The sequence below is a fragment of the Sorghum bicolor genome, chromosome 3 (genome assembly GCF_000003195.3).
Source record: "Sorghum bicolor cultivar BTx623 chromosome 3, Sorghum_bicolor_NCBIv3, whole genome shotgun sequence".
NCBI lineage: Eukaryota > Viridiplantae > Streptophyta > Magnoliopsida > Poales > Poaceae > Sorghum > Sorghum bicolor.
In genome coordinates, this window is record NC_012872.2 from 47,270,131 (window position 1) to 47,284,147 (window position 14,017).

General features: G+C 50.5%; 1 long non-coding RNA gene across 2 annotated transcripts; it reads right to left on the reverse strand.

Moving 5' to 3' along the window:
* LOC110433532 lies at positions 9,013 to 13,629 on the reverse strand. Of its 2 annotated transcripts, XR_002450984.1 has the most exons (4): positions 13,128 to 13,629; positions 10,531 to 12,315; positions 9,442 to 9,535; positions 9,013 to 9,349 (listed from the first exon to the last, which is right to left on the reverse strand). It is a non-coding gene; the product is annotated as an uncharacterized LOC110433532 (long non-coding RNA). The 2 variants fall into 2 exon arrangements; XR_002450983.1 differs by having other exon boundaries at positions 10,531 to 13,629.

Genomic DNA, 14,017 nt, shown 5'->3' on the forward strand with positions numbered 1-14,017 from the left:
TTGTAGGCCTTGAGTCGAGGTGACCCATACTCGAGGTCTGTGGGGAGGATAGCCTCAGAGCCGTAGACCATGAAGAACGGGGTGTATTTTGTGGCCCTGCTTGGTGTTGTCCTAAGGCTCCATAGGACTGAGGAAAGCTCCTCGACCCATTTTTTGCCGAATTTCTTCAATCGATTGTAGATCCTTGGCTTGAGTCCTTGCAAAATCATGCCGTTGGCACGCTCGACTTGGCCGTTAGTTCGAGGGTGGGCTACTGCAGACCAGTTCACACGGATGTGATGCCGATCGCAGAAGTCCAAGAACTTTTTACCGGTGAACTGGGTGCCGTTGTCGGTGATGATGACATTGGGGATCCCAAACCGATGGATGATGTCGGTGAAGAAAAGGACGGCCTGCTCGGAGCGGATGTTGGTGATGGGTCGAGCCTCGATCCATTTGGAGAACTTGTCAATGGCCACCATCAAATGGGTGAATCCTCCTTTCGCCTTTTGTAGAGGTCCTACTAAATCGAGCCCCCACACCGCAAACGGCCAGGTAATGGGGATCATCTGAAGAGCGTGGGCAGGCAGATGCGTCTGCTTGGCGTAGAACTGACACCCGTGACATGATCGTACGAGCTCGATGGCGTCCGCCACGGCCGTTGGCCAGTAGAAGCCTTGTCGAAAAGCGTTCCCTACAAGGGTCCGTGGAGCGGCGTGGTGACCGCAAGCCCCCGAGTGCAGGTCATCGAGGAGTTTTCGGCCTTCTTCCACGGTGATGCAACGTTGTAAGACCCCCGTCGGGCTCCGTCGATATAGCTCGTTGTCTTCGCCATAGATCACATATGATTTGGCCCGTCGAGCGATACGACGAGCTTCTGACCTGTCTTCCGGCAACTCGTCGCGGATAAGGCAGTCGAGGAACGGTGTGCGCCAATCGAATGGTCGACCTGGTCGTCGTTCTATCTCCATCATCTCTTCCACCATTAAGAGCGTATCGACAGCATTGGTTGGTTGGGCGGTGGTGGCGTCGACGCCAGCCCCCGTGCCTAGGTCGACGGATGGCTCGTGAAGATCCTTTGAGAATGCATCAGGCGGCACCGTGCCTCTGGTCGATGCGATCTTGGCGAGTTCGTCGGCTGCCTCGTTGTAGCGTCGAGCGATATGGACAAGCTCGAGACCGTGGAACCTGTCCTCGAGTCGACGGACCTCCTTGCAGTACGCTTCCATTTTTGGGTCGTGGCAGCTCGAGGTTTTCATTACTTGGTCGATGACGAGTTGGGAGTCACCTCGGACGTCGAGGCGTCGGACTCCTAACTCGATAGCGATCTTGAGACCGTTGACGAGGGCCTCATATTCTGCGACATTGTTAGATGCGGCAAAATGAATCCTGATTACGTACCTCATGTGGACGCCCAAGGGTGAGATGAACAGCAGGCCGGCTCCGGCTCCAGTTTTCATGAGTGACCCATCGAAATACATCGTCCGTAGTTCCGCCTGGACCTGGGTCGGGGGGAGCTGGGTGTCCATCCATTCTGCGATGAAGTCTACCAGGGTCTGCGATTTGATGGCCTTGCGAGGCGCATAAGTGAGAGTCTCACTCATGAGCTCGACCGACCATTTTGCTATTCTTCCCGTGGCTTCTTTGCTCTGGATTATTTCGCCTAAAGGAAAAGACGAGACCACCGTGATGGGGTGGCCAAGGAAGTAATGCTGCAGCTTGCGACGGGCAAGGATTACGGCATAAATCAGCTTCTGGATTTGGGGATAATGTGCTTTGGTCTCCGAAAGCACCTCGCTGACGAAATACACTGGCCTCTGAACCGGTAGCGCATGTCCCTCCTCCTGCCTCTCGACCACCACCGCCGCACTGACGACCTGGGTCGTCGACGCGACGTAGAGGAGCAGCGGCTCTGCAGGTTGAGGTGGAACCAGGACTGGTGCCGAGGTCAGCGTCTTCTTCAGCCTTTCGAGTGCTTCCTCGGCCTCGGGGGTCCAAGAAAAGCGCTCGACCTTCTTTAGGAGTCGATATAATGGTAATGCCTTTTCTCCTAGTCTCGAGATGAAACGGCTCAGAGCCGCCAGGCACCCCGTGACTCTCTGTACACCCTTGATGTCTCGGATCGGCCCCATTTTCGTGATAGCCGAGACTTTCTCGGGGTTGGCCTCGATGCCGCGCTGCGAAACGATGTATCCTAGGAGCATGCCTCGAGGCACACCGAAAACGCACTTCTCGGGATTGAGCTTGATCCGGCTGGTGCGTAGGCAGCTAAAGGCAATCTCGAGGTCCAGGATCAGGTCTCCTCGTCGCTTTGACTTGACGACAATGTCGTCGTCGTAGGCCTCGACTGTTGACCCTATATGTTCGCCAAATACGTGGAGCATGCAACGTTGATACGTGGCTCCCGCGTTTCGAAGCCCAAATGGCATGGTCACATAGCAATACATCCCAAAAGGCGTGATGAAAGAGGTCGCGAGCTGGTCGGACTCCTTCATTTTTATTTGGTGGTAACCAGAATATGCATCAAGGAAAGAAAGGGTTTCACATCCCGCGGTAGAATCGACAATCTGATCAATGCGTGGCAATGGAAAGGGAACTTTTGGACATGCTTTATTCAGACTAGTATAATCGACACACATCCTCATTTTCCCATTCTTTTTCTTAACTAATACAGGGTTTGCTAACCAGTCAGGATGATGAACCTCCTTGATGAATCCGGCCGTCAAAAGCTTGTGGACTTCCTCGCCAATGATCTTGCGCTTCTCCTCATCGAATCGGCGCAACCGCTGCTTCACTGGCTTGGAACCGGCTCGAATCTCCAAGGAGTGCTCGGCGACTTCCCTCGGTATGCCTGGCATGTCCGAGGGACTCCATGCAAACATATCAGCATTTGCACGGAGAAAGTCGACGAGCACGGCTTCCTATTTGGGGTCGAGGTCGGCGCTGATCGTCAGCACTTTGCCGTCGGAGTTGTTGGGGTCGAGCGGGATCTTCTTGGTTCCTTCTGCCGCCTCGAAGCTGCCCGCATGACGCTTAGGCTCTGGAGCCTCAGCGGCCATGGCCTCGAGCTTTGCAACGAGCTCGGTGGAGCTCTCGACCGCCTCCCCGTACTCGACGCACTCGACGTCGCACTCGTACGCGTGCTCGAAGGAGGAACTGACAGTGATGACGCCTTTGGGACCAGGCATCTTCAGCTTCAAGTAGGTGTAGTTGGGTATAGCCATGAACTTGGCGTAGCCCGGGCGCCCGATGATGGCGTGGTACGTGCCTCGGAACCCAACCACCTCAAAGGTGAGGGTCTCCTTCCTGAAGTTGGCCGCCGCGCTGAAGCAGACCGGTAGGTCAATTCGACCTACTGGCAGTGCCTTTTTCCCTGGCACGACGCCATGGAAACCGCCGGCGCTTGGCTGGAGGCGTCCTCTATCGATGCCGAGGAGGTCGAGGGTCTCGAGGTAGATAATGTTGAGGCTGCTGCCACCATCCATCAGCACTTTCGAGAGTCGGGTGTTGACGATGATGGGGTCGACGACGAGCGGGTAGACGCTTGGGGCGACTACCTTGTCGGGGTGGTCCTCTTGGTCGAAAGTGATAGGAGTGCTTGACCAGCTAAGGTACTGGGGCACCGCCATTCTTGCCGCAAAGACTTCGCGACGCTCCCTTTTGCGCTGCCTCATGGTTAATTGAGTCGAGGGCCCGCCATAGATCATGTAGCAGTCGTGGACGGCGGGGAAGCCGTCGTCATCTTTGTTGTCCTCCTTGCTGCCAGCCTTCTCTTTCTTGGAGTCATCACGCGTATCTTTTTTGAACCCCAGACCGTCGAAATGTTTTCTCAGCATACGACAGTCCTTGAGCTTGTGGTTGGCGCCTCCCTTATGGTAAGGGCACGGCTCCTCTAACATCTTGTCAAAGATGCCTCCATCCGGAGGGCCTCGAGGCTTCTTTCGATCCATGGCGGCAACAAGGTTGTCATCGGAATCTTCCCGGTGGATCTGCCGCACTTTCTGCTTCTTTTTATTCTTCTTAAGGCCTCGACTGGGGGTCCCATCTTCGTCGACGGGCTGCTTGCCTTTTCTTCCTTCTGAGCTGAAGAAGGCGCCGACTGCCTCCTCTCCTGCCGCGTAGTTGGCTACTACGTCCATCAGCTCGTCGACGGTCTGAGGTCAATTGCGACCTAATTCCCGCACCAAGTCTCGACTGGTGGTGCCCGAGACAAACGCCAAGATGACGTCGTGGTCAGGGATGTGCGGCAGCTCAGTGCGCTGCTTCGAGAAGCGTCGAGCATACTCCCGAACAGTTTCTCCTAACTTCTGCTTGCACTTGCTGAGGTCCCACGAGTTCCCTGGCCGTATGTAGGTCCCTTTGAAGTTACCCTCGAAGACTCTGACCAGATCAACCCAGTTGTGGATCTGATTGGCAGGGAGTTCCTTGAGCCATCGACGGGCGGTGTCGGAGAGGAAAAGGGGTAGCTGTCTGATGATGGCTCGATCATCACCTCGAGCGCCACCTAGCTGACAGGCCAGCCTGAAGTCGGCCAGCCACAACTCTGGTTTGGTCTCTCCATTGTACTTCGCGATGCTGGTCGGGGGTCGAAATGGATTGGGCAGGGGCGTGCTGCGGATCGCCCTGCTGAACACCCGTGGGCCTGGTGGCTCGGGGGCCACCCGGTCCTCGTCGCTGTCGTATCTCCCACCGCGATGCGCGCTATAACCGCGCTCTTCCGCGTCTCCGTGCCGGCGGTGTCGATTTTCTTTGATGTCGTGCCGCGCGTCGTGTCGACGTTGATTGTCGACGGGGAGGACGAGAGCGGTCTTTCTACCTCGATGGGGAGGTTGTTGATGGACCGACACCTCCTCTTCGTTTAGAGGCTGTTCGTCGCGCTTCTCTGTGGCAGCTCCTCGTCGTCGAGATGCCGAACTTTCGGCTTGTTCAACCGCCGCCACCTGGAGCAATGTCTGTACCTCATCTCGAATGCGTCGGGCCTGGGAATTCGACGGCTCTGGCATGTTACGTAGCAGCATCGTCGCTGCCACTACATTCTGGCCTGCTCGAGGGAAACGGCTGACAGGTTGCTCTGGCTCCGCGTCGCCGACGATCTGTCGATGTACCTCTCGAGCGCGTCTGCGGACACTTCCGCCCGGCGGGTAGGGCAGGTCTTGCTCGAGGATTTGCTCGAGCAGGACGAGGCGCTCGCGGTCTTTGTCGAGCTTCATCTTGAGCTCCCGCAGCTGCGCGAGCTGCGCGGTTCTGTCTTCCTGAGGAGGGGGGTCGACCTGTCCCTCGTTCCCAGGCGTCCTGGGGTCTTCTCGCGCCGCGGGGGCTCGACCACCCGCAGCAGCATCCCGTGTCTCGTCAGTAGTTTCTACCGCCCCGTCGATGTGATAGCATTCCCTCGTAGGGTCATAGCTATCTGTCTCGGAGTCGGAGTCCGGTTCGGCGGCGTAGAAATACCCACGTCCTTCCTCCAGCAATCGTTGCCTGAGGGAGGTGATCGAGTATCGTCCGGGGCCTAGACGACGGAGGCCTTGTACTCGGGATAGGTCCGGCAGCTCGGACGCCGGCCGCCGCGCTTCAGAGCTACGTGGGAGGACCATTGGTCTTTCTACGTACGTCTGGGCGTTTGGGCATACCGCCCTGGCGAGCGACGCCGCGGCGTTGTCCAATCCGAACGGCAGTGCTGCTCTTGGAGTGAACAACCCGTGTGGAAGTAGCCTAGCAGCGGTGGGGGAGAGCGCGCGAGACGCGTCCCCTCCCGTCGTCGCGCGGTGCTGAGTCGTCGCGCTTGTTACTCCGTCACACGGTGCTGCCGACTTGTGGCCTACGTCCTGCCTCGCACGAGTTGTTGGTCGTGCTGAAGCAGAGGGGCCGCGGTGGTGCTGTCCGCGCCTCTTCTTAGGCGGGGAGGCGTGGTGGTGAGGGCGTCTCGGGGCCTTCAACCGTGCTGGTGTAACGCGGGCTCCTCCTGGTCCTTTGACTGAGAGCAAGATCATGTCGTAGCCGGAGCCCGTAGACATGAACTCGAGACTCCCAAACCAAATCACCGTGGAGCGCGGAAATGGCGAGGCAAGAGTAGCCATCCGGAAAGGAGTGGGAAATCGATGAAAAAACACGCAGGACCCCTACCTGGCGCGCCAACTGTCGGTGTTTTCCCCCGGGGGGTCACACCAACGAGTAAATTTGTATGCGTGCTCCCTTTCCCGGATGGTGATGCAAGAAGACACAGAGATTTATCCTGGTTCGGGCAAGAGAAGGCCCTACGTCCAGCGGGGGGGAGAGAGTTTGTATTATCTCGCACCTAAGTGCTTGTACAGGGGCGAATAAAAGCGTGGTATGAAGTGTGGAGCTCTACTACGTATGAGCGTGGTCTTGTGTCGTGATCCCCCTGTTCTATTCCTGAGTCCCTCCTTTTATAGTTCCAAGGAAGGACCTAGGGTACATGTATAGGTGTAGGAATTGGAGTCGATAGCAGCATGGTGCGCTGACCTACTCGAGGTTTCCGTACCGGCATGACCTCGAGCCGTCCCGTCTTAATAGCCTGGTGATGATCACGCGTGCCCCTGCATTCTGCTCTGCGCGCCGTCTTGGATTGGTTCGACGGATGCACGCTTACATGGCTTGGCGGCAAATCCGGCGGAGCGGTTACGGCGTGGTCAGTCGACGCCCGACTCGTCTCCCGGAAGGAGCCTGGTGAAGTCGAGGGTCGGACGCCGTACGAGGTGTCGATATCTGGAGCGCTGACCTTGGGTGTCTCGAGGGGGTCCCGATTAGACGTTCCATCCTTGTTTCCCGCGTCCTGACACGCCCTGGGTCGTTCGGTGGGAAGGCTGCAAAAAGAACGATGGGACAGAAGCCTGTTCCTATCACGCCTCCCGTGACCCGTGTGTTAGGTGGGGAAGCGTCAGGTGCATTAAATGCCCTGGCTCTCGTGCACGCGTCAGGCGGCGGACAGTGTCCTTGCGCTCGACGCCTCTCGGTTCGCTCGAGCCCGCTTCCGTATTCGACGGCAGTTGTCGCTCGAGCCCTGACCGATTCGCTCGACGCTATTTCCGTCTTCGAGGCTGCGGCCGTCGATGGCCGCGCGTGTGTACGGATGGTCTCGTTATACGCATTGGTGAGGGTACCCCTTGTTGATACCCTCGACACTGGGGGACCGTCCAAGTCGTCCAAGACGATTAGTCGTCGTCCAGGACCACTAATCGACCCTGGACGAGTCCCCTAGTCGTTCCCTACATATGGAGACTGATATATAGTATATATATTATGTAGCTATATACAATACACATTATACCATATACGTATACATGTTCTAGGCTCTAGAGTCTAGATAGGTCAGCTGGCCACTTACTTGGCTGCTGCGGAGCCCTTTCTTGTCTTGCTGGCTGCTGCACGTTGCACGCTTGAAGGGAGCATCTTCGTCGTGCAGTCCTCCTCCCTTGCATAGCTCTTGCAGCAGCAGCCACAAGGAAGAGAGGGAGGGCAGCTGGAAGGGAGGAAGGGAGGGAGGAGAAGCTGGGAGACGGAAGGGATGAGAGGAGAGGAGCAGCTGGGAGACAGAAGAGAGGAGAGGAGGGCAGCAATGGAGGTGGTTGCTGCTGCTGGACGGGAGAGGAGAGGAGTAAATGTGTTTGTCTCAAACAAGTGAGGGGTAGACAACATAAACCCTAATGGGCTTAGGCCAAAATATAAGGCAGCTAGCTAGGCCCAACTCTGAGATGCAGCCCATCTACTGCCTAGACCATCTCCTGACTGGACGCCAGACAACCTGGACGGATGATTAATCGCGACTGGACGACGACTAATCAGACGACCAGTTTCCTAGTCGTTCTTGCCAAGTCGGAGGCTTGGTCGAGTACCTCCAACTGTCTAGGACGATTAGTCGCGATTAATCGGACGTCTTAAAAACATTGATCGTGAACTAAAGAAATACTAGAACGATCCTAATAAAATAACATCCATAGCTCAACGACGTGAAGCTAAGCAGGTTCTCGCGCGCCCCTTTTGGTTTCGACACAGATTGGTAGCAGAATTTGTGCCTTCGTCGTCTTTCCTGAACTGAAAGCTACAGTACCTGCCGTGAACAAGGAGTGTTGCTGCAGTTGAGTGGAAGTGAAAGAATGAGCTAGACATGATGTTTTGAATGAACTAACGTTTTCATGCAGATCAGCGGAATCTGTGCTTTGTCCTCTTGTCAGACCGCAGGGCTTCCATGAACATGGCGTTGCTGCCATTGTGTGGAAGCAACATAGTCCGGGTCATTGGACCTGATATTTCGACATACAGAAGCAAGCTAAGAAAAGATGAACTCAACAGAAAATAATGTAAATAGATAATTGAGTTCTTTGTACCACTCAATGACAAGTTGCTTTGGCATGAAAGAGGATGAGATTGGGGCCCCACTACTGGACGCGCTCTCTTTGCCGAGGGCCCGAAACCCTCGGCAAAAGCCCAAAAACCCTCGGCAAAACCCTCGGCAAAGGCTTTGCCGAGGGCGGCCCTCGGCAAAAAGCTCTCGGGAAATTTTGAGTCAGCAAAGAGAGTCTTTGCCGAGGGCCATTTATCGGGCCCTCGGCAAAAAAAAGTAACTATGATGGTGCTGTTTCCTTGAATGGAGTCTTTGCCGAGGGCCTCTACCCACAGCCCTCGGCAAAGAAATTTTCTTTTTTTTTAAAAAAAAAAAGTCTTTACCGAGGGCCTCCACCTACAACCCTCGCAAAGAAATTTTGCAAGATTTTTTCCAATAAAGCTTTGCCAAGGGCTATAGTAAAGGCCCTCGGCAAAGACCCATTCTTTGCCAAGGGCCCTAGCCATTGCCCTCGGCAAAGAAACAGAAATTTATTTTTTTTTTGTTTTTCTTTTTTTGCATTCCATCAACACAAGCATTTCATATATATACATATACTACGATCATGCCCGTGCGTTGCAACGGGAGAAATAATTCCACGATAATACAACCGGAATCATTTATTTTGCGTTGCAATGTAAACATAACAATTCCATGGGAAAAATAATAATTCTACGATAATACAACCAGAATCATTTGTTTTGCGATGCAATATAAAAAAACAATTCCACAATAACTCAAGTTTAAACATGTGTTGTAAAATTACCAAAAAAAATAAGCGTCAAATATCTGCAAGACAAAACTATGCTACGATAATTTTAAGTTTGAATGTAGGTAGTATCATGTTCAAAATTGACTCTTTGAGCGTGTTTTGGACTCATGTTTTGCTTGACGGACCAACGGCTGCAATGATCATAGATGACGATGCCCTTAAATGTCTATAGCAAGCAGAAAGAAGTGCTTCATTTTCTTAAACGTTTGCCATTAGCGTTGAATACAACCCCTCGTTGTGTTTGCACAAAGTGCGCCCAGCTGCAGATAATAACAGAGTGCTGAATAAACCAATTTTCCAAACAGAATAATTTATTTAAACTACAATTCTGTTAAAAGTTTCAGAAAGTTACCTTTTTATTGTTGTCTGCTGCAATATCCTCTTCTTCAAAAATTCAAACTTTTTACTACTATCAAATCAGCAGTGTGGCAGCAGCAACATGCAGTCTGAACACAAGATCAAATTTGTGATGAGACACTTGAATGGTCGCCCCAAGATTAAACACCAAAATGGAGAAAATAAGACGGCAAGTGCAATGTTGTCTAGTATGTCTTTTTGTTCAGATAAAAATTTCGGTTATTTTATTGCATTATTGATTCTACATAGAATCTATCATGGATTTACTTATGTGTAGGCATCATTGACTAAATCAACAGACAGAAAACAAAAGGGCATATATATGGCATCTGTGAAGGATTAAGTAATCAATTATCAAATAAACAATAAAATAATTCTAATCTACCACTTTTCAACCACGCACTATTTCAATTCTTCAACGAGTTGATCATGGTCAGATTGTTTCTGTCTTGATTTGCTTTCTATCGGAATTCCTAAAATTGCCTTGACTGTAGACTTTGGTCAGTGGCACAAGGCACAACTTGCTTCAATGTGCTTCTAATCTGTGCTGCTAGGTTCTTCTCCTCTAAGTTTTCTTTCCTAGTGCCATGTTGTTCATGACCTCTGTCTTGTGGCATGACTTGATTCAACATACTTTTGGGTCACAGTAACAGATGCCTGAAGTCAAATATATTGATGACTCCTAAATCAATAATGGACAGAGATGTCCTCTGTGCATCAGGTATTCAGGTTGATGTACCCACTTCTCAAGATTCTCCATGCTAGTCATCAACCTCACAGGTTCCTTCATACCGATGACTCAACGAGCTGACTGCTAGCAAGATGATGCGGCCACCTGCTCCAGCACACGCTAGGCCTCAAGACATTTTTGTTGTTGGTTATTGCAAGAGGGCTTTGCTGACAATGGCACGATGAGCTACACTGCACTGTGCTCATCAGGTGCACTGTTGTTATGAATCAATTGAATAGATGCCCCAATATTAATGAGGTTTGCAGAACAACAAAATTTGCACAATGATATGGACTACTAATTTGGCTACCAGAAATCAGAATAATCAGCATCTCATTCTTGCCCATTTATTACCTTTTTGCAACATGGCCATCCAAATTCAGAAAAGCAAAGCATGCAGAGCATTCGGCTGCTTCAACCTTCACGTTGGATACACATTCTTCTTAATTCTTCCCCCGGCCCCGTCACAAATTCATAAAAGCAAAATGAAAGAAGTGGATGCAGATTCGATTCGCGGTCCCAGTTTGTGCACAAATCCAAATAGCACTCCCTGAAAATCATCTCTAAAGAATCCAACACCCTGCTAAAAAATCAAACAAAATCAGATAGAAAGCATTCAAGCAGCACCACTCTGTGAGATTCCTGAGCCGGCGGAGGACGCCGACAAGGCCGGCCATGGCAACTCCCAGCTGCACGTACAGCTCACCCAGCTGGAGGAGCGCTTCCAGGTCATCCTGCTCACCCAGCTGCACGTACAGCTCTGGATCCGATGGCCTGGGTTATCTTTCTGTCTTGAGCGAGGGAGAGGAGGCGGTGGGAAGGGAGAGGATGCAGCGGTGTTCGGGCTTGGCTTCTCTCGATGGCGGCGTGCTAGGATCACGAGGGCTCATCCGTTCGGTGAGCGCGACAACGGCGCGAGTGCGACAACAACAACGACGATGGTGGCGGTGTGGGTACGACATGGAGGGAGAGGAGGCGACGACGTTCATGCTTGGCTTCTCCAGATGGCGGTGCGCTAGGATCGCGAGGGCTCGTCCGTTCGGCTGAGTGTGACGACGAGGGAGAGGAGGTGGCGGCATGGGCGACCCTCGCGTGCGAGTGCGCACAGCGAGGGGCACGGGGGAGAGGGATCTCGCGAGGGGGAGGGGAGACAGGAGGGTGATTGGAGGAAGCGTGGATGGTGCCGGGCGGGCTGACAGTGAGCACGCGTGGAGAAGTCTCGGCCGGGTCTGAGAGCGAGGGCACATGGGGAGTGCCGAGCGACATCAGATCAACCATCACATACATTCTGTTATTGAGCCCAACCATTATATTGACATTAACACATCCATAAGAATATTACAACTGCATTTAACATTCATCCTTACATGAAGTCTATATATTATAACACACAGGTCACTAATAGTTTTCAAAGTGGAAAGGATATTACTAACTCCTATGTCATGAAACACCATATGTTCAGGAAATGGTTGAGCTCCCTTATGTAGCCTCCCAAGTTTGCAAACATATGGATTAGTGTGGCACATACTCACAGCGGTGTACGCTGCCCACAACAACCTACGAGCTTCAGTTTCCCCTTGTATAGGCAGTCCCCTGCATTGACACATGATAAGATGGACAGGAGAACTTGATCAAAAGTTTAGAACCGACTAAATATGCTTGGTGAACAATACCATGTGTTCTAGGAAAAATATCAATTATTGGACCAATAAATAGAGACAAGAAGTAATTTCACCATCCAGTAATCAGGTGCTTCACAGCTTGCATGCACAGATCAAAAAACTGTAAGCACTTGTCCCTAACAGAACACTGAAGGGAATGGAAAATGATAGCCCAGCCAAACAAACAAAGTGGAGCTGAGGTAGACTCTGGCTTATTTTACCTTTGTCCTACTGGAGATACAGTGGGGGTCAAAAACTCAAAACCCACAGTTGGAGAAAACACCAACTTCACAGTTGTTCTCAAACTGAATACCTGAGAGAGTTCGCATGCCACAGTTGGAACAGATAGTTTTATACTTGTTATGCCAAACAACAACCAGTCCACCGCTGAAGGCCCTAACACCATAGGCATACATACAAATGGCTTCTAGATATTTGGCATTGCATAGAGAAAAAGAAAGGAGCTGTAGTCCAAACCCTGAAGCAAGAAAGAACAAGATAAATCAAAATTGGGGAGTGTCAAAATTTCAGTGATTTATTTATAACATTTCCTATTCTTACAGTGCTGCTCAATTTTTTAGAAGACTGAAAGAGCAATGATTCCATTTTCACAAAAGATACACAGACCTAAATCACTGAAATGTAGCTATTTCTGACATAATCTATTGGAAAAATCTCTCGCAACTGGCTGGTGGTTTGTGCTAATGAATAATGCATCATTGTTTATTTGAGTGGCTGCAAAGACCCAGTTTTTAGTAGATAATTAACCTTGGATAAGTGAGCCATCAGTTCTCTTAATTACATCAGCAAAATAATTGATACACATTGATATCAAAATACAGAGATCATGTATTAATCCTTGGAAAATTTCTTTACATCAGCAGATAGAAGGGTTGCTTGTGAGGAAGCACAAGCCTATGCCTACAGCTGAAATCTCAAAGATTAAGGTGAGGTTTGACCTGCACCGCACATTCTTCTAGAGAAAGTTTTCTCCTTTTTTTCTACAGATAACACAAAGCACATGCCAAAAGAGATAAACATATTGGTTGCACTAGTCTTACACATGACAGATAGATAAAATATTCAAGATGCAAAAAAATATGAGCTAATTGTTGCCAGAACATGAACTGTTTTCTTTCTTTTTTTCTCAGCACAAGTATTCACTTAATACTTAAATGTGGGATGAAGATTTAACACAAGAACTTATACTAGAACTCTCAAGTATGTATCTTTGAGCTACAGATTAGGTTTTAAAAAAAGAACAGGAAAATGAGAGGGAGATGAACTTACTATCAGGTTGGGGAAAATAGTGCCGGATCCTAAATCCCTAATTTTAGAGAAAAAAAATCGAAGGGGAGAAAAAAAATTAGTACACAGCAGTCATAGTCCCTAATAGATCGATTTTGGAGTTAAATCCTTAGAAATCCCCAACCCTAATGGTCGATCTGGGGTGGATTGCTTGAGCTCCATGAGTAGAAGGGAAAAGAAAGTGGAAGGAGATAGACAAAGACGACAGGAGGTTGGAAGGTGTGCGTGTGAGGCTGGAGGATGTGAGTGTGCCATTTACTAGTAGCGTGTGCTTTTGGGCAAGGATTTGGAGAGCTCAGCATCCATGGTCATCGATCTAGAAGAAGGGGAAAGAAGCAGAGAGAGGGAGAGAGAAGAGGATGGGTGTGTGTGTTGCCCCTTGCGTGTTGCAGTGCATCGATCTGTGCATGGCAAGCGGCGGCGGGGGAGCTGGGCGTGCGCGGGCGGCTGGGCGCGGCGAGCGGCGGCGGAGGAGCGGCGGCTGGGCACGCGGGGGAAGAAGGAATGAGAAAGAATAGGCTGCACATGGCTTTTTTTGGCCGGCCCGATTGGGGGTCCATATCTAGAGCCTCGACAAATGTTTTTATTTTTTTTTTAAAAAATATTTGTCGAGGGTTATATGTTAGGCTTTCGGCAAAGAGTCTTTTTTGCCGAGGGTTAAAGATAAACTCTGGACAAATTAAATTTTTATTTTTGAGTTTTTTAATCTAGTTTTTTTTGTGGTGGCAAAATACATTATTTGAAACTCAATTTTAAAGTTTGGACCAATTTTGACATTTATTTATATATTTCCTTCATTTATTCTCTTTCGTTGAATTTTTTCGAACATTTCAAATTTAAACTCCAGGTGTATGGAATAATATAATATAGTA